A 25,625-nucleotide genomic window follows, 5' to 3' on the forward strand; every position below is an offset into this window, starting at 1 on the left:
TGGCATCTGTGTGTAGTTCTGTTGGTGCTCTCTCATCATACAGACCAAGTACAGGGCCAGTCGTCAGAGCAGTACATCAAAAGAATCTTGTTGAGCACCACCCCAGATACATTTAGCATTGGCTTTTAACAACTCTTGGGGTGGCCTGGCTGTGATACAAAAGTCTTTGATAAAAAGACGTTAATAAGAACACAATCCGAGAAAGCTTCTCACATCTCTAATACTTTTAGGAATAGGAAATTCCGTTGTAGCTTTCATCTTTTCTGGGTCGGGCTGCACACCTTCGTTTGACAGGCAGTGTCCAAGTATTTTGATTTCTTTTTCTCCAAAGAGACACTTTCTTGGATTAAGTTTCAGTCCGGCTTGTTGGAGACACTTAAGAATGGCCCTCAATCTTTTTATGTGTTCGTCAAATGTCTCTGAGAACACTACAATGTCATCTAAATAACAAAGACACATCGTCCACTTCAGGTGCCTTAGAAGATTATTCATCATTTGTTCATAAGTTGCTGGTACATTACACAAACCAGACAGCATTACCTTCAACTCATACAGGCCCTCAGGGCTGATGAATGCAGTTCTCTCACAATGAGCCTCATTTACTTTGATTTTCCAGTATCCCGAGCACATGTCCATGGTTGAGAAAAATTTAGCCCCCTTCAGACAATCTCGTGTATCATCAATTCGTGGATGAGGGTATACGTCCTTTTTAGTTATCTTATTAAGCCTTCTGTAATCAACACAAAAGTGCCAGATGCTATCCTTCTTCCTGACGAGAACCACTGGTGATGACCATGGGCTCTGCAAAGCCTGAATGACGTCATTTTTCATCATTTTCTCTACCTCGTCGCGAATTATTCGACATTCCGTTGCTGACCCATGATATGCTCTCTGGCTTATTGATTGATGGTCTCCAGTGCTAATCCAGTGCTCCACAGTCAATTTGTCTAATCTGCTCTTCACCTGTGGACTGAAGCATTCAGAGAACTCTTGAAGAATGGCAAGTAGCTTCTGTTGTTCTGTAGTGAGATCTCATGATAGTCAACCTAGAAGATCTTGTCTTGTAGTGGTAGCACTAATTTCGCCCACAGTCTCGGCATGGGAGGTTTCTATGACATGCATCTTGGAAGGATCTACAGTTCTCGATGACAGTTAACTATCTACAATTCACCGAATCCGTACTTAAACGAGACGACAGAGGCTGGGGTGACCAAGTGATTCTCCAGTGGTATGCTTCTCTTACATTCCGCTACAAGATCCATGGGTTGATGCATGGCAGGACACATGACAGCTACCTTTTTAGTGCTGACTGCATGAATGATCACTTCATCCAGTGCACATAGTCTCCACACAAGTGGATTTGCATCTTCCTGTTCACGGTATCTCATCTCATCTAGCATAATCTTCGAGTGCCCACAATCTATAATTGCTGGAGAAGCTTTCAAAAAGTCCCATCCGAGAATGATGTCATGACTACACTCTTGTAAAGACGATGAATTCTAAGGGCTGTGTATGGCCACTTATACCCAATGAATGACACATGTTCCTGTAGGTTTTAGATATTTTCCATTAGCCACTTTCAGCAGAGATATTTTGTTGTCGATGAATACGGTTTTCTGCAACTGGCAAGGGATTTCTCTGAAATGACTGAATATGATGCTCCAGAGTCCACAAGAGCTTGGACTGGTTGGCCATCCATAAGGATATCGACGTAGTTTCCTGTCATTTTTGTAGTGATTGACAGCGGAGGATTTTTCTCTTTGGTGGCCTCACCTCCAAGGAAGGTCACACCCTTTAGTTTTCCAGGTTGCGGCAGGTAGGTGATTGGCTGGAGCTTCTAAACGGCAATGGAGACCTTGATTGGTATGTTGGGGAATGTCCTCTCCAGTGGCAAGCTAACGGTGATGGTGGGCTACATCGTCCTGCATCCACATCTTCCTTTTCATCTTCGTCGTCCCGGAGTTAAGATCAGTCCGCTGTCATTTGTTGTGGGCATCATCAAATATCCACTGTCTTTCTCAACAATAGGACACCACATGTCCCGGTCATCCGCAGTTGAAGCATACTGGTTGGTTATCCTGGAGCCTCCAGACATCAGTCTTCCTAGGTGCCCAAACAGGTTTCTCATGTGGCATTGTAGGAATGTAACTTCACCTGGGTCTCGACTTTTTTACAGTTTTAAAGGGAAATGAAGGACGAGAGATTGAGTTCAATGTCTGTTCCACTTCCTCTGTTATGACCTCTTGGAGCATCTCAGTTTTCTGCTTGCTGTGCAATGCAAGTGCCTTCTAAACTTCCTCTCTCACTATCTGATGAAGAACACTTGTGAAATCAGTGTCTTTCTCCATCATAGACATTGATATGATGTTTGGAAGCCGTTCAAACTTCTTGCATGTAATTCTTTTTTGATGCATTGCCTCGATATACTGGTACCATTTTATGAAGACATCTGCTGTCGAAACCTCCTTCAGGAGTAGGGCTTGATACATGTTCTCAGCAACACCCTTCATGAGATGTGCAACATTGTCTTCCTCCTACATTCAAGGATCCACTATTTTACACTGCTCCAAGATTTCTTGAATGTACTCAAACAGAAATTAGAAATTAAAATTTTTCAGTTCTGGTGAGTTTTGAACTCATGACCCTCCATGCAACCACTTTTTTTAAAAATCTCATTTTGTTCACTTTTGTTTGTCGCATCTGCTCAGGGCAGACGTCGTAAGACACCCTTTTGAGTTTGTTGTTGATCGATTAACTCAGTTTTTTTTTAATACAGAGGGCAGCTACCCCTCTGACCGAACACGCTGAGCTACCATGCCGGGATACTAGACTACGGCAACTGCGCTACTCGGCTTCTTCTGTGACAGTATATTAAGTTTTGTGACTATCGGACTTGAGCGTGGGAGCTTAAAAACATGCTTCATTATGAAACAATCCTGACCATGTGCCTAATATGGATATGCATCTCTTACACTTTTCATATATTAAAGTTATTTGGTTGGAAGATGGGAAATATCACTTTGAAATAATAACAGTAAAACTCCAATTATTTTGTTTTATTGTACCTTTAGCATGTAACACACTACACTAATGTCTAATCTCATTCAGTCTAGTATTAACAGTTATGCTTGTTTCAAAATCACACTGAAGTAACCACTGCTGCACTGCATTTCCGCATTAATTAAACAGGTAACCACGGATCATTGAAGCCTTTTCATTTATATTCTACTGTAATATAATCCTCTACGATAATTACAGATTGACAAATACAACACTGCTTCAGTCATAGATCTTATGATTAAACTTGCATGCCTTTCTGCTAAATAACTGAATTACTCAAAACCCATTTCTTCTTTGATACAATGTAACACTTCCATCTCTTGACTCTCCTGCAATGGCCAACGTGGTATGTGGCAACTAGCACTAGAACACTATTGCCTTAGCACAGCAAGACAATGTCCCTCAGAGAAAAGATATGCTGAGCCTCAAAAGTTCCAGAAGTCACTGGTAAGCAAGGAGTACAATACTGGCGGAACTAAAACTGTGAGGACGGGTTGTGAGTCATGCTTGGGTAGCTCAGTCGGTAGAGCACTTTAAAGGCAAAGGTCTTGAGTTCGACTCTCAGTCTGGCACACAGCTTTAATATGCCAGAAAGTTTCATATCACCACACACTCCCCTGCAGAGTGAAAATTTCATTCTGGAAGGAGAACAGTATTGAAATGTTACTGTGTCAAAGATAGCAGTACTCCTCATATCCAGCCAGTAGAATTTTTTCCAAAACATGAGAAGAAAGTTTTATGGAAAAAAACAGGAAAATAAAAGTGAAATCTCACAGTAATTTGTCTTAGCTTTACAGAAACAAATAACCTATGAAAAACCCAGCAATGGTTCTCTCCTACGTTATTATACTTTCACAGAACAGAAATATCTAATAAACTTCACACTCATTGCTACACTGAAAATTACAATCTTTACACTTTTGTTTGTATAAGTGATAAGCAATGAACATACATAGAAATCAAATTTATTATATAACTGGATATAAAGGAGGGAAACATTCCATGTGGGAAAAATATATTTAAAAATAAATATGATGTAACTTACCAAATAAAAGATGTAAATAAAATAGAAAGAAACTTCCACATGGGAAAAATATATTAAAAACAAAGATTCCAAGACTTACCAAGCGGGAAAGCGCCGGTAGACAGGCACAATAAAATAACACACACACAACACAAAATTTCGAGCTTTCGCAACTGGCGGCTGCTTCGTCAGGAAAGAGGGAAGGAAATGGAAAGATGAAAGGGTTTTAAGGGAGAGGGTAAGGAGTCATTCCAATCCCGGGAGCGGAAAGATTTACCTTAGGGGGGAAAAAAGGATAGGTATACACTCTCACACACACACATATCCATCCACACATATACAGACACAGGCAGACATATTTAAAGGCAAAGAGTTTGAGCAGAGATGTCAGTCGAGGCGGAAGTACAGAGGCAAAGATGTTGTTGAATGACAGGTGAGGTATGAGTGGCAGCAACTTTAAATTAGCAGAGGTTGAGGCCTGGTGGGTAACAGGAAGAGAGGATATATTGAAGGGCAAGTTCCCATCTCCGGAGTTCTGATAGGTTGATGTTAGTGGGAAGTATCCAGATAACCCGGACGGTGTAACACTGTGCCAAGATGTGCTGGCCATGCACCAAGACATGTTTAGCCACAGGGTGATCCTCATTACCAACAAACCTTGTTTGCCTGTGTCCGTTCATGTGAGTGGACAGTTTGTCGCTGGTCATTCCCACATAGAAAGCTTCACAGTGTAGGCAGGTCAGTTGGTAAATCACCTGGGTGCTTTCACATGTGGCTCTGCCTTTGATCATGTGCACCTTCAGGGTTACAGGACTGGAGTAGGTGGTGGTGGGAGGGTGCATGGGACAGGTTTCACACCAGGGGCGGTTACAAGGGTAGGAGCCAGAGGGTAGGGAAGGTGGTTTGGGGATTTCATCATCCGAAATCCCCAAACCACCTTCCCTACCCTCTGGCTCCTACCCTTGTAACCGCCCTTGGTGTGAAACCTGTCCCATGCACTCTCCCACCACCACCTACTCCAGTCCTGTGGAGGGGGCAAATGTACGTCTCTACTTCACTAGACTTTCAGTAGATGCAGCAAGGGATGGGCTCACACTAGATAATAACCCGGGACTCTCCTCCATGACCAGTCACACAGCAAGCACGTAAACAGACGGTATGGCTCAATGTCTGAATGCCTGCCAAGGGATCAGAACACTGTGTAACATATAACACACTTACTCTGTCCATCTACTTGTAAGTCTTGCAATTGTAAAAAAAATGTGAAAGAGAGAAAATACTCCACTGTTCACTACAGTGACAGTCAAGATTGCTGCTAACCTACCTTATATGCGGTATTTTAACACAAACAATATGAAATTACTAAATAAATCATTTTTGTAAATATTTGACAATTCTTTTATTTGTGAATGACACACAGGCTTCTTGCTGCCATACAATGTGCACAACGCATTGTGTCGACCTCTTCTCCTTCCTATTTCTTTTCCTCTTCCACTGCAAAATATTTATGCCCTTGTAAGTGATCAGTTGACGATATGTCATTTCAGATCTGTTTATTCTGCTTCATACCATTCCACACCTTCCTTTCTTGTTCCACTTCTTTCTGTGTTTTTGCCCATCAGCTGTTGGGTCATCGATACCTCATTCTTCCTCATAGTGGTAATCATGCCTTCTCTTGTTCCCTTGACTTGCGTTTCCTCTTGACTCTCATCACTTCTTGTCTGTTCCATTTTATGTAGCTCTTTGTTGCACCTGTTCTAATTTTAATTGTTGACCTATGCAGAAGACCACAAACTTGACATGTTAGCTGTTGCATTGCCTTGCATACAGTTATTTTCCTCACACCACACTTCAACATACTGATTCTTCCATAACTCCTTTCCTAAGAATTCTGTGTACATTTTGTGATATCCCTGGTAGTAAAGATCAATGCAAAAAAGTTTAAAGTCTTTTCTTTTGTGCTTTCAGAACTGTATTTATTGAAGAGCATCTTCTCAACCTCTTCGTACAACAAACTTTTTTCCCCTTGTTTCCCAAACATCATATCCTCAGGTTTCTTCTCACAATTTAACAAACTCCGACATTTTTCTTCTGAATCTTGTTTTTGTTTCATACATTCTTCTCCAGCTTCTCCATCAAAACAATGTAACTATCCTCTGCTTGAACATCAGTCTGCTTCACGGTACCTATGATCATCTCCACACATTCTTCTGCCTATTAAAAACTTTCTTCTCCCTTCAAAGACAACATATCATCACATTTCTTATCAAGATAAAGCGAACTCTAACATTTTTCTTCGGGAATCTTGGTTTTGTTTCATGACAGTTTGCTCAAAGTGTTCTTCATCCACTGACAATGCATCTGAATTCATACTAGAATGTGTACTTCTAATAAAATATTATCACCATCTGTATTCTCCGTATCATCTATTTGATCCTTCTGTTTCAAATTACATTCTTCATCCACTGACAATATATTTGTATCTGTACTGAGAATGTTAACAGTCAGTTCAGCACCATTACTGTGTGTATGTACTAGTCATCATCTGAAATTGCATCATCATCTGGGTTATAGCATATGCGACCACACAGCCCTGGCCTTGTCCTGCAGGCAAAGAGTTCATCCATGCACAGAAAGCGTGCAGTAGGGCTATCTGGTGGGTAGCTTATACTAACTGTGCCTCCGTGAGCAAGGTGTCAGGTGCTCCCCAATGCCTGTGGCCCAAAGGGCAACATTGGAACAATCTACCCAAGATAGTAAGCTATATAAACACTAAGTCTGGTTGAAATTCCTCGTCATGTGTGTACCAGGTTTGACTGAAATTGTTACAGGCACTCCAGAATTCCAGAGCTAAACTGGATACACTGGGCCATACACACATATAAACATACATGCATTTTTACATATTACAATATTACGTAAAGGGTAGTTGCTACTCACTGTATAGCAGAGATGCTAAGACACAGATAGGTACAACAAAAAGACTCTCAGGAAATAAGCTTTGTGCCAACAAGGCCTTTGTCAAAGCTAAATCATAGACACACACACTCACAAAAATGCAACTCACATCCACATGATCACAGTCTATGGCTGCTGAGGTCATCTCAGCAGCCACAGAGTCTTTCCATAATACTGTCCTAGATTTTCCATCATTTTCAAATATTCACATTAGTATTAGAAAACATGTCTCTACATTAAATGATTAATAACTAAATACATTGAATTAATGATAATAATAAAAGTGTCTTTCATAGATATTAATTTAAATGAAAACCTAACTTGTGGGAGATGGAAAATGCAAGAAGTAGGACTCTGCAGACAGAGCCAAAATACAGTGGGGACCTTTGCCCCATAGCCACTATAGTAACTTTGAAGCTCCTACAGGAACCCTGAAAAATGCCAGCAAATCATGGTTCTGGTGAAGTCATGACAGATCTCACAAGCTAATAGTGGATAAATAAGGATCTTTCAAAACTACAATGTCTCTCAATAAAAATGGGTCTACAGGTAATTGATACAGAAATGGACATGGATTGTGATCTGGTACTTTGAACATACAAACTTTGAATGGAAAAGTGGAAGAACTGTTGATATGCTGAAAGGATGAGCAGCAGATTGTTAGAAGTAGCAGAAATTAGGGGGAGAGGTAAAGGAAGGCATGAACTAAAAAATGAATTTGTACAGTATTCAATAGACAGTGCGAAGGACACCAAAAATGGAGTGGAGACAGTTGTGAGATAGACTTGTAAGTTGTACTGCTATCTTTGAAGTTGTAATGTGTCAATATTTTACTCCTTACTTATCTCTGGCTTCTGCAATTTTCAAAGTCAATCACACCTTTTTCCTGAGGGAGCACTGTCCGGCTGTGCTAAGGTAACAATGCTCCAGTGTAAGGGGTCATGCGCTGTCCTGGCATCTTCAGGAGAGTCATCGTCAAGCTTCCACACACAGTGGTCACATACAGCCATGTCATAGATATATAGCATGAAGAATTTGGTAGAAAGATAATTAAGAGTTGAAACTGTCATGTCGGATTGTCAGTTATTTTGCAGCAAGGTGGGGAGTGTTCATCATAAGATTCCTGGTTGAAATATTGTCGTGTTTGCAAATCAGTAACTGTCGTGGACGAACATATTAATAGTTGAACATAAATGAAAAGTCTTCTGTAATTAGTGATTACCTGTTTAATTAACATGGAAATGCAACATAGCAATGGTTACTTCAGTGTGAAAGTGAAATAACCACAACTCTTAACATCAAAAATTTTTGAAGTTTGTGGTAAGTTCCTATGGGACCAAACTGCTGAGGTCATTGGTCCCTAGGCTTTTTTTTTTCATCATCAGTCTACTGACTGGTTTGATGCGGCCCGCCACGAATTCCTTTCCTGTGCTAACCTCTTCATCTCAGAGTAGCACTTGCAACCTAAGTCCTCAATTATTTGCTTGACGTATTCCAATCTCTCTTCCTCTACAGTTTTTGCCCTCTACAGCTCCCTCTAGTACCATGGAAGTCATTCCCTCATGTCTTAGCAGATGTCCTATCATCCTGTCCCTTCTCCTTATCAGTGTTTTCCACATATTCCTTTCCTCTCCGATTCTGCATAGAATCTCCTCATTCCTTACCTTATCAGTCCACCTAATTTTCAACATTCGTCTATAGCACCACATCTCAAATGCTTCGATTCTCTTCTGTTCCGGTTTTCCCGCAGTCCATGTTTCACTACCATACAATGCTGTACTCCAGACGTACATCCTCAGAAATTTCTTCCTCAAGTTAAGGCTGGTATTTGATATTAGTAGACTTCTCTTGGCCAGAACTGCCTTTTTTTTCCATAGCGAGTCTGCTTTTGATCTCCTCCTTGCTCCGTCCGTCATTGGTTTTTTTACTGCCTAGGTAGCAGAATTCCTTAACTTCACTGACTTCGTGACCATCAATCCTGATGTTAAGTTTCTCACTGTTCTCATTTCTACTACTTCTCATTACCTTCGTCTTTCTCCGATTTACTCTCAACCCATACTGTGTACTCATTATACTTCATTCCATTCAGCAGATCATTTAATTCTTCTTCACTTTCACTCAGGATAGCAATGTCATCAGCGAATCGTATCATTGATATCCTTTCACCTTGTATTTTAATTCCACTCCTGAACCTTTCTTTTATTTCCGTCATTGCTTCCTTGATGTACAGATTGAAGAGTAGGGGCGAAAGGCTACAGCGTTGTCTTACTCTCTTCTTAATAAGAGCACTTCATTCTTGATTGTCCACTCTTATTATTCCCTCTTGGCTGTTGTACATATTGTATATGACCCGTCTCTCCCTATAGCTTACCCCTACTTTTTTCAGAATCTTGAACAGCTTGCACAATTTTATATTGTCGAACGCTTTTTCCAGGTCGACAAATCCTATGAACATGTCTTGATTTTTCTTTAGTCTTGCTTCCATTATTAGCCGTAACGTCAGAATTGCCTCTCTTGTGCCTTTACTTTTCCTAAAGCCAAACTGATTGTCACCTAGTGCATTCTCAATTTTCTTTTCCATTCTTCTGTATATTATTCTTGTAAGCAGATTCCATGCATGAGCTGTTAAGCTGATTGTGCGATAGTTCTCGCACTTGTCAGCTCTTGCCGTCTTCGGAATTGTGTGGATGATGCTTTTCCGAAAGTCAGATGGTATGTCGCCAGACTTATATATTCTACACACCAATGTGAATAGTCGTTTAGTTGCCACTTCCCCTAATGATTTTAGAAATTCTGATGGAATGTTATCTATCCCTTCTGCCGTATTTGACCGTAAGTCCTCCAAAGCTCTTTTAAATTCCAATTCTAATACTGGATCCCCTATCTCTTCTAAATCGACTCCTGTTTCTTCTTCTATCACATCAGACAAATCTTCACCCTCATAGAGGCTTTCAATGTATTCTTTCCACCTATCTGCTCTCTCCTCTGCATTTAACAGTGGAATTCCCGTTGCACTCTTAATGTTACCACAGTTGCTTTTAATGTCACCAAAGGTTGTTTTGACTTTCCTGTATGCTGAGTCTGTCCTTCCGACAATCATATCTTTTTCGATGTCTTCACATTTTTCCTGCAGCCATTTCGTCTTAGCTTCCCTGCACTTCCTATTTATATCATTCCTCAGCGACTTGTATTTCTGTATTCCTGACTTTCCCGCAATGTGTTTGTACATCCTCCTTTCATCAATCAACTGAAGTATTTCTTCTGTTACCCATAATTTCTTTGCAGCTACCTTCTTTGTACCTATGTTTTCCTTCCCAACTTCTGTGATGGCTCTTATTAGAGATGTCCATTCCTCTTCAACTGTGCTGCCTACTGCGCTATTCCTTATTGCTTTATCTATAGAGTTAGAGAACTTCAAATGTATCTCGTCATTCCTTAGAACTTCCGTATCCCACTTCTTTGCGCATTGATTCTTCCTGACTAATGTCTTGAACTTCAGCCTACTCTTCATCACTACTATATTGTGATCTGAGTCTATATCTGCTCCTGGGTACACCTTACAATCCAGTATCTGATTTCGGAATCTCTGTCTGACCATGATGTAATCTAATTGAAATCTTCCCGTATCTCCCGGCCTTTTCCAAGTATACCTCCTCCTCTTGTGATTCTTGAACAGGGTATTCGCTATTACTAGCTGAAACTTGTTACAGAACTCAATTAGTCTTTCTCCTCTTTCATTCCTTGTCCCAAGCCCATATTCTCCTGTAACCTTTTCTTCAACTCCTTCCCCTACAACTGCATTCCAGTCGCCCATGACTATTAGATTTTCGTCCCCCTTTACATACTGCATTACCCTTTCAATATGATCATACACTTTCTCTATCTTTTCATCTTCAGCTTGCAACGTCGGCATGTATACCTGAACTACCGTTGTTGGTGTTGGTCTGCTGTCGATTCTGATTAGAACAACCCGGTCACTGAACTGTTCACAGTAACACACCCTCTGCCCTACCTTCCTATTCATAACGAATCCTACACCTGTTATACCATTTTCTGCTGCTGTTGATATTACCCGATACTCATCTGACCAGAAATCCTTGTCTTCCTTCCACTTCACTTCACTGACCCCTACTATATCTAGATTGAGCCTTTGCATTTCCCTTTTCAGATTTTCTAGTTTCCCTACCACGTTCAAGCTTCTGACATTCCATGCCCCGACTCGTAGAACATTATCCTTTCGTTGATTATTCAATCTTTTTCTCATGGTAACCTCCCCCTTGGCAGTCCCCTCCCGGAGATCCGAATGGGGGACTATTCCGGAATTTTTTGCCAATGGAGAGATCATCATGACACTTCTTCAATTACAGGCCACATGTCCTGTGGATACACGTTACGTGTCTTTAATGCAGTGGTTTCCATTGCCTTCTGCATCCTCATGCCATTGATCATTGCTGATTCTTCCACCTTTAGGGGCAATTTCCCACCCCTAGGACAAGAGAGTGCCCTGAACCTCTATTCGCTCCTCCGCCCTCTTTGACAAGGCCGTTGGCAGAATGAGGTTGACTTCTTATGCCAGAAGTCTTCGGCCGCCAATGCTGATTATTTATCAAAATTTAGGCAGTGGCGGGGATCGAACCCGGGACCGAAGACGTTTTGATTATGAATTAAAGACGCTACCCCTAGACCACGGCTTACACACTACTTAATCTAGCTGAAACTAACTTACACTAAGGACAACACACACACACACCCATGCCCGTGGGAGGACTCTAACCTCCGATGGGCAGGAGCTGCGCTAACCATGGCAAAGCGCCTTAGATTGTGCAGCTACCCCACGCAGCCTGTTAACATGAGAATGGATGATCTTAGAAATTGTTAGGGAAGTGTGGTACATTCTAAAGGAACAATGAAAAACAGTAATTTGAATTGTACTGTTATTATTTCAAAGTGATATTTTCCATTTTTCTACTGAAGAACTATAATATTTGAAAAGTATAAGAGACTTGTATTCCTATTACACACATGGTCAGGATTATTTCATAATGAAGCTTGTTATCGAGCTACCACACTCATGTCCAGTACGCACAAAAATTAATAGAAAAATAAGCTGAAAAGACATTGACAGGAGCTTAGATCTGCCGACTGTGACAGGACAACTGCTCTTTGGTGAAGAACACTGATGCAATAATGGGAAATAATAATGAGACTATGAGTCTATGTGCAAAGAAAGTAATAATAGTGTGCCATCACCAACGAAATCATGTGTGAAGTGGAAATCTACAGTATTTTGGATTGCAGTGGTTTGAGACAAGAAGGGAAACTCTACAACATCTTGGAATGCAGTGATTCGAGACAATAATCATGTTGACACGAGGGAGCAGCACAGTTTTCAGCATCACAACACAGCACACAAATAATAAATGTAAGTGTTGCAACAATACCAAACAAGGGTAGCTTGATTTGCTGCTGTATTTAGAATTTTTGTATTATGTGGTGTGCAATGAATTTTGTGCGAAGGAAGTTAAAAGCAACATCAGCCACCAAACTGATGGTTGAGCTACCTCACGTGAAAGAAACTCACAAGGGATGACAGAATTATGGAAATGATAGATTGCTATTCACCACATCGTGGAGATTTTGAATCACAGTCAGGCACAAAAGAAAAAAAAGAAAAAAAAGAAAAAAAACTATTAATACGTAAGCTTTCGGTCAGATGGCCTTCTTCCAAAATAGACAACATACACCCATTCACACAAATGCATCTCACACATACATGACCACTGTCTTTGGCTGCCAGGACCAGACAGTCTGGGCCCCAGCAGAGAAGTGGTCATGTGCGTGTGAGCTGAACGTGTGTGTGTGTGTGTGTGTGTGTGTGTGTGTGTGTGTGTGTGTGTGGAGAGAGAGAGAATCTGTTGTCTATTTTGGAAGAAGGCCTTCTGGCTGAAAGCTTACGTATCAGTATTCTTTTTGTTGTGCCTGTCTGCACTCAAGATCTCCACTATATGGTGAGTAGCAATGTATCCTTTTCATAATTTTGTCATTATTCCATCCCAGTTTTTCCAAAGTCAAAAGGGAATTGCAGGTGAAGAAAATCAATGGTTATGGAGAATAGAGAAGAAACAAGATATTTGAAGTGAGGCAAGCAGAGAATCACGTGGATGTAAGTAATGAGATGCAAAATACAACTATTTTTCCGGAACGTTCGACACCTATGGAGCCATAATGTAAAGTAACATCAGACATTGACTTGCTAAATAGAGAATTCAAAGATTCCAGATTTGAGGATGTGACTAAGGGAGAAACTGTAGAGATGGGAATAACAGTAGAATTAAGTGTAGGTCAAGCATGAACGCCACATATACCAAAACTGGAAGACTTAGAGGGGCACCATTTAGAAGTAAAACTGATCTCCGGCCACCTTCAAGTTTTGATTGGTTGACTGAACTGCAGTAATAGACAAATATGTCAGCAAGGAGGGAATAATCACAAAGGAACTGAAATCGATAATTTCAGAAAAATTAAAGAAGCAAGAGAAGATTGCGCAGGAATCCAGGAAAGAAATAAAAAGAATATTTAAGGAGGGCCAAGAAGAAACAGTGAATATATTTGCAGAAGAGAAGCATATGTAAAGATATACGAAAAATGCCTATTCTGTCAGAATGTCCATTACCTGCAGGGCCAGACTTACAAGCAACTTTAATCACCGACTTGTTAATTGAAATACCTGGATCTGGGCATAACGTGAGGCAGAAAGCCAATTGCTGATGCCCAGCCTGTGCATCAGCAATTTGTCCACTGCTGCCTACAGACAGGCACTCAAGCTGGAGCAGCTAATCTAAAGAAATATATTCTGGAGATGTGACATCAGTAGCACTTCTATTTCTGAACACAGCGAAGTGGAGCAATTTGAGCCAAACTTAGTACACAAGCGCTGATCAACAAAGACTGCGACTGGTTTTTTCACAGATGTTTATTGCTCCATTTCATTTTTTCAAAGTTCTCCCCTCCTACTTGCATGCAGTTTTAATAGCATATCTGCAACTCCTCAAACACACGGTGCAGGCCATTTTTTGTTAGGTTCTTGAGAATTGTCTCACTTTTCTTGAGCACGCTTCAGAGTTCTCAAATTGAATGCCCCAAAGGTTTGCCTTTAGTTATTTGAATTTAAAAAATTACTGGTTGCAATATCGGGGCTATAAGGCTGATGCAGTACATAGTAATGCTGAACTGAGCTAAAAATTGCAGTGCTCGATTTGTGACTTGAGGTCATGGATTGTCATAATGAAATTGCCACCCAGTCCGAGAAAATTCTGGTCATTTCTTAGCAATGTGCTTTCTCAGTTTAGCAAATACCGATGTTTACTATGCTCCTGTATCAATAGTGTGATGGAGTAAATTATTCCATGATGTTAAAAAAGTATGATCACCAACACTTCCCTGTACCCTGCAGATGGTTCTCTATTTTTGGTGTTTGAGAACATGACAATTTCCACACTATGCTGGCTCATCTTCCTTCAGGATCATAATGATGCAGCCATGACTCATCACCGGAAACAATCAATTCTAAAACTCTAAAATGTGTCCCCTTGATCAGCAAAGGGACTCGATACCTGTTGCCTCCATTCACACAGCCCTTTTTTTGGGCATCAACAGTCATGGCATTCAGTGGGTACAAACACAAGTCATATGGAGAAGATCATGCATAATTGTAAAGACACTACCGTATGAAATCGTCAACACTTCACTGAGGTTATGTAACATTATCGCCTGATCCTCAGGGACAATCACAGGAGATGTATTGATTTTGATTTCAGTTACAGCAGAAGCCAAAACACCAAACACATGTTGCTTAACACAACAAGTTGGCCCTCATAGAAGTCCTCGAACCACCTAAACACTGTTGCACGAGGTAGTGCATCTTCTCCATACGCTTGCTGTAGCCTTTTGTATGTGTCAATGGCTGTATGGTTTAGACAAAAACAGAATTTAATTGGACCATGCTGCTCACGTGGCATCACTTCTATTGTTTGGTTTGCAAAATGCAAAGAGCATCTACAAAATAGAGTGTTATTACCAATCTAGTGATACGAGGGTGCTGCTGCCTATAGACGTTATACATAAAAACCCACTCTTTTGAAATATTCATGGAACAGATACGAAACTATCATGGAGACTACAACCTTTGCTGTTTAGCCCTCGTATATGACTTACTACCTGGAAGAAAATTACTATTGGGGTAAGATACCCCTAGCTCTCTTACAGGTGTGAGACGTGTAAAAATAATGAAAAATGAACAATAGTAATGTGAAATCCATAGTTTTGTTTGGCTAGGATGATTGCTGCCATCCCTAATTGACATTTATCCTGTCGAGTGGCGGAATGGCAGGAAGAGGTGACATGTATGTGTACATCTAGAACACACTGGAGAATTTCAACCACACTTGGTACTCATATGACTTACTGTCTGGGAAAAAAATACTGTGGTAATAGGACACTCCTAATGCTCCTTTGCATGGGGAGACAAAAGGAGTAACATCTAAGCAAAACTGTAATGCCTGTAGATTTTTCAGCCAAACTTAATGCACATGTGGCTTACTATCAATGAAAAAATAATGTTGTGAGAAGACACCCTTGCACTGCTAGGAGTGTAGATGGTGGAGGGAAGGAAGTGCCTTGTAAACATAATAAAAATAAACAATATATACACTAAATCAGTAATGTTTGGTGTCCTTTGGCTGATTGGTGACAGTTCCAATGACATTTCACCCCTTTGAGTGAGAGTAGAAGTGGAAAGATAGTGATATGTAAAAATAATTTGAAGGTTACTGATATCAATTCAGATCCATAATTTTCAGTGTCTTCAGTCTGATTGGTGACAGCTACAATGGCATTTCAATCCTACTTAAGTTTGTGATACCTAAATAACTAATCTACATTATAAAGGAATTTGGACTCAATAATAAAATGACAAAAACAATTGAAGGAACATTAACAAAACTAACATCAGTGTAAAATTTTTGGGGGCAGTTTTAAAAGCTTCTGAAATAAAGTCAGATATAATAGTTTTTCTTCTCTATTTTTCAACTGTGCATCAGAGAACATAGTGAGACTTCAGGAAATTCATCAATACTAGGGGTGTTCAGCTCGGAAGAAACCTTAATAAAAATCACTGTACGAGGGTCAGTCAAAAAGTAATGCCTCCTATTTTTTTTCTACGTTTAATTGTCAGGAAATTTAAATGCAATTACATAGGTTGAAAACCACAACATTAAGGATCATTTTGTCATTTTTCAATGTAATCTCCGCCCATCTCTACAGTTTTGGTCCATCTTTGAACAAGGGCATGTATCCCAGCACGGTAAAAATCACAGCTCTGCTTCCTAAGCCATTGACGCACGGATGTTTTGACGGCCTCCTCATCTTCAAAATGAATCCCACGATGAGCTTCTTTTAGTGGCCCGAACAGATGGAAGTCTGATGGTGCCAGGTCAGGGCTGTATGGGGTCACCACGAATGATGTCATCAACTTGCTGAATGTTGTGTGGAGTCACTGCACTCACCGGCCTGCCGCTCCACTTTTCGTCAGTCAACGGTGTTTGCCCTTCAGCTTCCTTACAACGACGAACCCATCGTCTAACAGTGCTGACATCCACTGTCACAACACCATACACCTTCTTCAGTCTTTCATGAATGCGTATGGGCGTTTCACCTTCTGCATTCAAGAATTCAATCACACAACGCTGTCTCAAACGAACATCGATGTCAGCCATCTTACAAACTTCTGCTGTGCTGCCACCTGTTGACACAGAAAGTTACTACTGCAGTGGATTGCAGAAGAAGGTTTGAGGAATGGCGCCAAATTCAAATTTTTCACTTAACATAATTTTTTAAGTAGAATAAAAATGGGAGGCATTACTTTTTGACCGACCCTCGTATATTGTCTAGCTATTGCAGATGAGATGGAATTATACTGACCCACTGGATAGTACCAAAGAACAAATCACAAGACTACAGAAAGAAGCAGCTAAAATAGGAGTAAAAATATCATTTGAGAAAACAGTTCATAACAAATATTACTGACACCCCCAAGAATCTCATAATTCATAGCAACACATCATCTGAAACATATTATTTTAAATACCTAGAAGATTGGATAATGACCAATACAAAAGAAAAGGTAGCACCAGCAAATAGAGTGCATAATATAAAAGGGCAAACAAAATGTCAAAAAACATATAATAAAATATATAAATACAGAACTAAGACATATCAAACAGTGTATGCAGTAGAAACACAACAGTGTGTGTGTGTGTGTGTGTGTGTGTGTGTGTGTGTGTGTGTGTGTGTGTGTGTGAGGGTGCGCACGCGCGCATGTATTGTCTATTTCTGATGAATACCTTGTTGACCAAAAGCTCACTTTCAACAGTCTTTTTGTTCTGCCCATCTGTGACTAAGTACAGAAGTCTCATGCTAATATTTGTGGCATATTTAATGCTATACTCTGTCTGTCTGAACACCATGTAACTGTGGGCATGGATAGTGTCAGTATAAGTGGGTATAATTTAGCATATTACACTTGTAGATCTAGGATTGATAAAGGAGGAGTTGCCATTTTCATAAAACAAGGGTATAAATGCAAAACTGTAGAAGTAAGTAAATTTTGTGTTGATCATCACTTTGAGGTTTGTGCATGTGAACTTTAGCTAGATAATGTAGTAGTGATATTAGCAACAGTGTACATATGCCCATTAGAAGACTGGGAGCTATTCATAAAAAAAGTTTGACTCCCTAGTATACTCTCTGTCAGACAAAAAGAAAAAGTTATTAATCTGTGGTGATTTCAATGTAAACTTCCTAAATGATTCTGAGAGGAAAAGTGAACTAGAAGTGTTATTAACAACATTTAACTTAGAATCAGTGATCAATTTCCCTACACATATAGCTCAAGACAGTAGCACGCTAATAGATAATGTAATTGTACAGAAAGAGGATGTAAAACAAACACATGCTTTCCCTGTGGTAAATAGATTGTCAGACCGTGATGCACAACTGATTAACTTACAAAACCTAACAGGGTGTACAGCTCGGAAACCATTAAGTAAAAGTGTAAGGTTGCTCAACCCAGTATTTATAGAGCACTTCAAAGAAAGCTTAAGAAATCTTAATTGGGGAGATGTATATAACGAGCCAAATGCTGATGATAAATGCAACATATTTCTTGATAAATTTATATCCCTTTTTGAACATTGTTTCCCAAAGAAAATTACTAAATGTAACACCACACACTTTTCAAAGAAACCTTGGGTTACTACAGGTATTAAAGTGTTTTCAGAAAGAAAAAGGAAACTTTATGAGACAGCAAGAACTGGTGAAGATCCAGAAGTAGTTTTCCGCTATAAAAATTATTGTAACATACTGAGAAAAATTGTAAGGAAATCAAGAAATATGTACATTAGAGAAGAAATTAACAACTCCGGCAATAAAATCAAATTAATATAGAATGTTGTTAGAAGGGAGACAGGAAAAGTAACCACTGGGGTATTTAGTATTACTGTTAAGGAGAACGAGACCATCCTAACCAACAGTACACATGTAGCTAATGTTTTTAACAAACATTTCTTAAGTGCAGGAGAAAAAAATTGGTGAGAACAGTTCAAAAGAAAAAGCCGGGCAGTACATGGAAGAGCTTGTTTTGAAAAAAAAGTAGTCAGGTTAAGTTTCACCTAACAACCTCTTGTGAAATAAGTAAAAATAATTAAATCTTTGAAAAATAAGTTTTCTGTTGGAGTAGATGACATCTCTAATAAGATATTAATACAAAGTGGAGCAATTACAGCAGATGTTCTGAGTGACATATGTAATGTCTACATCTACATCTACATCTACATCTACATCTACATCCATACTCTGCAAGCCACCTGACGGTGTGTGGCGGAGGGTACCCTGAGTACCTCTATCGGTTCTCCCTTCTATTCCAGTCTCATATTGTTCGTGGAAAGAAGGATTTTTGGTATGCTTCTGTGTGGGCTCTAATCTCTCTGATTTTATCCTCATAGTCTCTTCTCGAGATATACATAGGAGGGAGCAATATACTGCTTGACTCTTCGGTGAAGGTATGTTCTCGAAACTTCAACAAAAGCCCGTTCCAAGCTACTGAGTGTCTCTCCTGCAGAGTCTTCCACTGGAGTTTATCTATCATCTCCATAACGCTTTCGCGATTACTAAATGATCCTGTAACAAAGTGCGCTGCTCTCCGTTGGATCTTCTCTATCTCTTCTATCAACCCTATCTGGTACGGATCCCACACTGCTGAGCAGTATTCAAGCAGTGGGCTAACAAGTGTACTGTAACCTACTTCCTTTGTTTTCAGATTGCATTTCCCTAGGATTCTTCCAATGCATCATTAACTCAAGGTATTTTCCCAGACAGGTTAAAATATGCAATTGTCAGGCAGCTCTACAAGAAGGGGGAGACCACAGATGTCAATAATTATCAGCCAGTATCCTTGATTAAAGCATTTTCAAAAATCTTCGAGAAAGTAATGTACTCAAGAGTGGTTAGCCATCTCAACAGAAATGGGATACTTAGTAAATCACAGTTCAGATTTCAAAAACGCTGTTCCACTGAGACAGCAATATACAATTTCACTATCCACGTAATAGAGTCTTTAAATAGTAAAATGTCACCAATAGGAATTTTCTGTGACTTGTCCAAAGCATTTGATTGTGGGAACCATGACATTATGTTATGAAATTACAGTTCTATGGTATAAATGGAGTAGCATATGAGTGGTTTAAGTCGTACCTACAGAACAGGAAGCAAAAATTTTCATTATATGGGTCAAGTGATTTAAATAAGTTTGCCACTTCATCAACTGGGGTGAATTTACATTAGGTGTTCCACAGACTTCAGCCATGGGTCCCCTTCCGTTCTTGATATATGTGAACGACTTCCCTTCCTATCTGAAATAGAAAGCTGAACTGACACTGTTTGCTGATGATACAAGCACTATTAATCCGGTAAAAGAAACTCCAATTGAAAATCATACAAATAAGGTCTTTGGAAGTGTCATTAATTGGTTTTCTGCAAATGGGCTTGCTCTTAACATTGAAAAAACACAGTACATCCAATTTTCTGCTGCAAAAAGTGTAGTTCCTTCAATAAATATAACACATCAACAGAAGTCAGTAGACAGGGTAGAGCATACTAAGTTTTTGGGTGTACACTTAGATGAGAATCTTAATTGGAAAATTCATATTTTGGATCTTCTAAAGCGACTAGGTTCAGCAACTTTTGCAATCAGAATAATTGCCAATTTTGAGGATATAGAAATTAGTAAACTAATACACTTTGCATACTATCACTCTCTGATGCCATATGGAATAATATTTTGGGGTAACTCAACACTTAGACAGAAAGTATTCACTGCTCAAAAGAAAGTGGTTAGAATAATATGTGGGGCTCACAGTTGCACATCTTGTAGGCATCTTTTTAAAAGATTGGGAATTCTTACAACTGCCTCACAGTACATTTACTCACTAATGAAATTTGTCCTCAACAACAAGGACCAGTTTAAAAACAACAGTGACATTCATGATTATAATACCAGAAAAAAGAAAGACTTACACTATCCTTTACTCAACCAATCTTTGGCACAGAAAGGGTGCTACAAAATTTTTCGACAAATTACCAGATGAAATAAAATGTCTGACAGAGAGCAGTAATAGCTTCAAAAATAAATTGAAATTATATCTCCTTCACACACACACACACACACACACACATATATATTCATGCAGATGCAATTCACACACACTTGTCCACAGTCTCTGGCTGCTGAGGCCAGATTCAGCAGCTGGAGACTGTGGTCGTTTGTGTGTGTGTGTGTGTGTGTGTGTGTGTGTGTGTGTGTGTGTGTGTGTGTGTGTGTGTGTGTGTGTGTGTGTGTGTGTGTGTTTTTTGTCTATTATCTATGAAAGCATTGTTGGACAGAAGCTCAGTTTCTGACACTCTTTTTGTTGCGCCTATCTGCAGCTCAGCATGTCTGCTATATGGTGAATAGCAACCTTCCCTTTTCATAATGTTGTTACATTCCAGCCTGGATTTTCCATTGTTTGACACTTCAGAACTTGTTTTACTCTGATGATTTTGTCCCTAATAGCCATTTTCTTTTTACATACCATACTAGTGCATACCAAGATCACAATACAGGTTTTTACCTAGTGGCCTGGAACATCTATTCTGCTCAAAAATGTTTAACTCTCTTCCATCAGATATCAAATTTCATGTAAAGGTTGTGCATATATTTAAATATGAAATAAGAAAATATGTTATGGAAAGCTCCTTCTACCCCCTCTTCTACATCTACGCCTACATACATACTTTGCAACCCACTGTATGGTGTATGGTGGAGGCTCAACTCACAAATAGAGCGAGAGAAAAACGACTGCCTGTATACCTCTTCACAAGCCCTAATTCATCTTATCTTATCTTTGTGGTCCTTACACAAAATGTAGGTTGGTGACAGTAGATAGTTCTACAGACAACTTCAAATGCCACTTTTCCTAAATTTTCTCTACAGTGTTCCATGAAAAGCACTCTCCCTTCCCTCCAGGGGTACCCATTTGAGTTCATGAAGTATCTCTGTAATAATAATTGTGTGTTGAATGAACCTACCAGTAAAAAATTTAGTAATGGTCTCTGAATTACTTTAAAGCCTTGGCGAAAAGGTTGCAATAATGTTCCACATGTGGTCTCCTTTCCAGATGAGCTACGTTTCCCCGGAACATTCTCCCAGTAAACTGAAATCGACCATTCGCCTTCCTTACTACTGACCTTATGAACTCATTCAATATTGTATTGTTTTCCAATGTTATGCCTAGATGTTTAATCAGGTTTACTGCTTCAAGCAATACACCCTTCATACTGTTTTGTTTTCCTACTAATCTGCATTAACTTACATTTTTCTACATTTAGAGGAAACTGGCATTCATTACAGTAAACATAAATTTTCTCTAAGTCATGTTGTATCCTGCTACATCCATTCAACGATGGTGCCTTCCTGTACATGACAGCATCATTGGCAAAGGGCTGTGGATTGCTGCTCACCCTACTCAGTAGACCATTTATGTATATAAAGAATAAGAGTGGTCCTATCGCACTTTCTCACAGTACTCCTGAAGATACCTTTGTCTCTGATGAACACTCACTGTCAATGACAATTTACTGGGTTCTATTACTTAAGAAGTCTTCAAGTGACTCACATATCGGGAAATCTGTTCTGTATGCTGATACGATCAGTAACAGTCAGCAGTGTGGCAACATGTCAAATGCTTTTTGAAAATCTAGATTATGGAATCTGCCTGTTGTGCTTCATGTGTGGTTTTTGCAGGATAAATACCTGCAGATAAATCAATCATTATTTTTGTAAATTTGTATTGGCATTTGTGTTTAATGTTTTGAGACTTTCTATTTTTATTGTGTTAGCCAAAATTCATCTTACGTGTTCAAGATGGACAATGTATGAATATCTTTCTGTGTACCCAAATGTATTTTCAGCAATTATATCATGTTAGTTGAATTATGTCTTAATAATTTTCCTTCAATCTTTAAAGCTATTCAAAAATGTGGAAAGTGTAGTTTGTTCTCACCACACAGAGGAGGTACTGAGGCACAGACAAGTGCAACGTACACACAGATGGGTGCTGTTGTCTCTGTGTGGTAAAACCCGACTGCAACTGTGTTTGAGGTGAGCAACAGTTTGGTTGGGGTGGATAGTGGTTATATGAAAGAGGTGTGGAGTGGGGAGGGGCTGAAGTAACATGGTAGGGATGTGGTATGATGCTGGTGCTGTCTGTGGGAGAATGTTAGGATGTGGTGGGGACAGGATAAGGCTGCTAGATGCAGCATAGTCAACCTATACTGCAAGGGAGAGGGGTGGGAGGAAGGTGAAAGGGGAGAGGAGAGAAGTAGGGAAGGTGAAAGGCCTGTGTAAGTGTGTTGACAGAACAGAAGGTATGTGGAGTGGGAGGAGAGAAGGGGATAGGGAAGTGGAGGATGGAGACTAGTGAAGGCTAGGCAAGGCAGGTTACAGGAATGAAGGATATGTTGCAGGGAGAGTACCCACATGTGCAGTGTAGAAAAGCCAGTGTTGCTTGGAAGAATCCAGATGGTGCAGGCTGTGAAGCAGTCATTACATGAAGCACACTGTGGTGAGTGTCATGCTCAGCAACTGGGTGGTCCAGCTATCTCTTGGCCACAGTTTGCCAATGGCAATTCATGCAAACAGACAACTTGTTAGTTGTCATGCCCATGTAGAATGTGGCACAGTGGTTGCAGCTAAGTTGGAAGATCACATGGCTGCCTTTGCAGGTGACCCTGCCTTTGATGAGGTAGGAGATGTCAGTGACAGGACTGAAGTAGTTAGTAAAACGATGATGTATGGCACAAGTTTTGCATCTAGGTCTCTTGCAGGGATATGAGCCATGAGCAAGCATGTGGTATCAGCAGTGGAGTAATAATGGACAAGGGTATTGTCTAGGCTGGATGGTCAGTGGCACATCACTGTGAGGAAGATGGTGAGGGTATTTCTCGTTTCAGAGTATGTTGAGAGTTAGTTGAAATAGAATGGTACTCACACATAGAGGGCACTTTGATCACACACAGGCACAACAAAAAGACTGCTGTATATTTGAGCTTTCAGCCAAAAGGCCTTCTTCTAAAGTAGAAAACCCACACAAATTCAGGCAAGCACAATTCATAACACGTGACCACTGTCTCTGGTCACTGAGGCTGGACTGCGAGCAACTGCCACAGTTTTGACATCAAGGATGCTGGCTTGTTGGGCTTAAGTGAACTGGGTAAAGTGAATGGAAGAGAAGGTTGTGAGGCTCTGGAGGAGTACAGATAGCATGTCCTCATCCTTAGTCCAGATCATGAAGATATAAACAAAACAAGGTGAGGTGATTTGAGAGCCCGCGTGGTTAGGAAGGATTCTTCTATATGATCCATAAATAGCTTAGTATAGCAGGAGGCATTGCAGGTTCCTATACTGTTCCACAATTATGTTAGAAGGGGATACCTTCAAAGGAGAAGTAATTGTGGGTGAGGATTTAGTTGGTCATGGTGACCAGGTAGCAGGTTGTAGCTTTGAAGTTAGTCAGGCACTGGGCCAATTAGTTTTAAACAGTGGCAAGACCAAGGCTAGTGGTGATGTTAGTGTAGAGGCTGCTCTAGCATCTTCCCTCCTTACCACCTGCTGCCCCCCTCCCCCCGCCCCCTCCATCACCCTATTCATCTTCTATACACCTGTTACTCATCCCAAGCATATTACTGCTCACCTCAGGCACAGTCACAGATGAGCCTTAGCTCCTGGAGATGATAGTGGCCATGTCTGTACGTGTGTTGTGCTTGTGCGAATGTGTGTAAGTTTTCTACTTGTAATGAAAGATTTAGTTCTAAAGCTGCATATTTCGAACACTCATTTTCCATTGTGTCTGTGTGTATCTCAATGCTTCCTCTATGTGGGGAATAATTATCTATGTTTTCCATATTGTTGTTGTTTCATCCTGGGCTTTAGATTGTTTTATCTTATTTGTGCTACATTTTTGTTATTGTATATATATTTATTATATTTATTGTATCTCTGTGAATGTAAACCTGATTTGTTCCACAGCTGTATTTTTTATCATAATATGGGTTCACAGAATTTGTAACTAATAAAGAAACAAATAACTTAAAACTGAGAGGGACAAGTGGATCAGGGAAAAAAAGAATGGAATATATAATTATGAGTGTAGGGCTTGTAGCCAGATGGATAGCTGGTTGACAGACAAAGAAAGTTCTTTGCTGATTTCAAAAGATAAGAAAATACCAAGGTGATATTTAATGAAAGGTGGGTAGTTGAATTTTAAAAACATACAGGAGCAACATAGTTGCTCATAGTAAAAAACCATAATGCATGGAAAAGTTCAGCAGTGGATGTTAAATGGAAGATAATGATAACTGTAATCTTTTGTTTCAGATCAATAGATCAAATGATGATATTTAGAAATTTAATATCGCTGCAAAATAGACCTTACAAAAATCAAACTCACTTTTGAAACAGTAACTGAATGTTTAACTTGTATTATATAAAATCTTGCAGAACAGCCATCTATGATTAAATAATTAGCATCATCACAATGCATTCTTCTGAAAGAACAAAGATGTTACTAAGGCTATGATGAAATGGATGGACATGTATGGAAATATAACATACCACCTGATGTACACCAATACCTGGAACTAATAAATGAAATTCTTGGCATTGAATCAGCTGAAAGAGACTATCTCCTACACATAACTAAGGGTGATAGACTTGTTTAACATCATTGATAAAAGACATCAAATCAAAATCTGAAAAACACTTATCCCATTGATATCTTTAATACCCCCCTTCCCCATGTTCTAGGTCCATTGTGCATTTGAAAATGTATATTTACTAAATTTTCCAGTCATTGCAGTTTTTATTTATTTATTATTATTTTATTTTTGCGACAGTCAAACTTTTTTGTCAGTGAGTAAGGTTTATAAGTTGCAC

General features: G+C 39.7%; 1 protein-coding gene across 1 annotated transcript in view; it reads left to right on the plus strand.

The window, feature by feature from the left end:
* Nucleotides 1-25,625, plus strand: part of LOC126268186 (probable 2-oxoglutarate dehydrogenase E1 component DHKTD1 homolog, mitochondrial) — a 328,733-nt gene that overhangs the window by 19,791 nt on the left and 283,317 nt on the right. The window lies entirely within an intron of this gene.

Source organism: Schistocerca gregaria, chromosome 4 (assembly GCF_023897955.1).
Source record: "Schistocerca gregaria isolate iqSchGreg1 chromosome 4, iqSchGreg1.2, whole genome shotgun sequence".
Taxonomy (NCBI): Eukaryota; Metazoa; Arthropoda; class Insecta; order Orthoptera; family Acrididae; genus Schistocerca; species Schistocerca gregaria.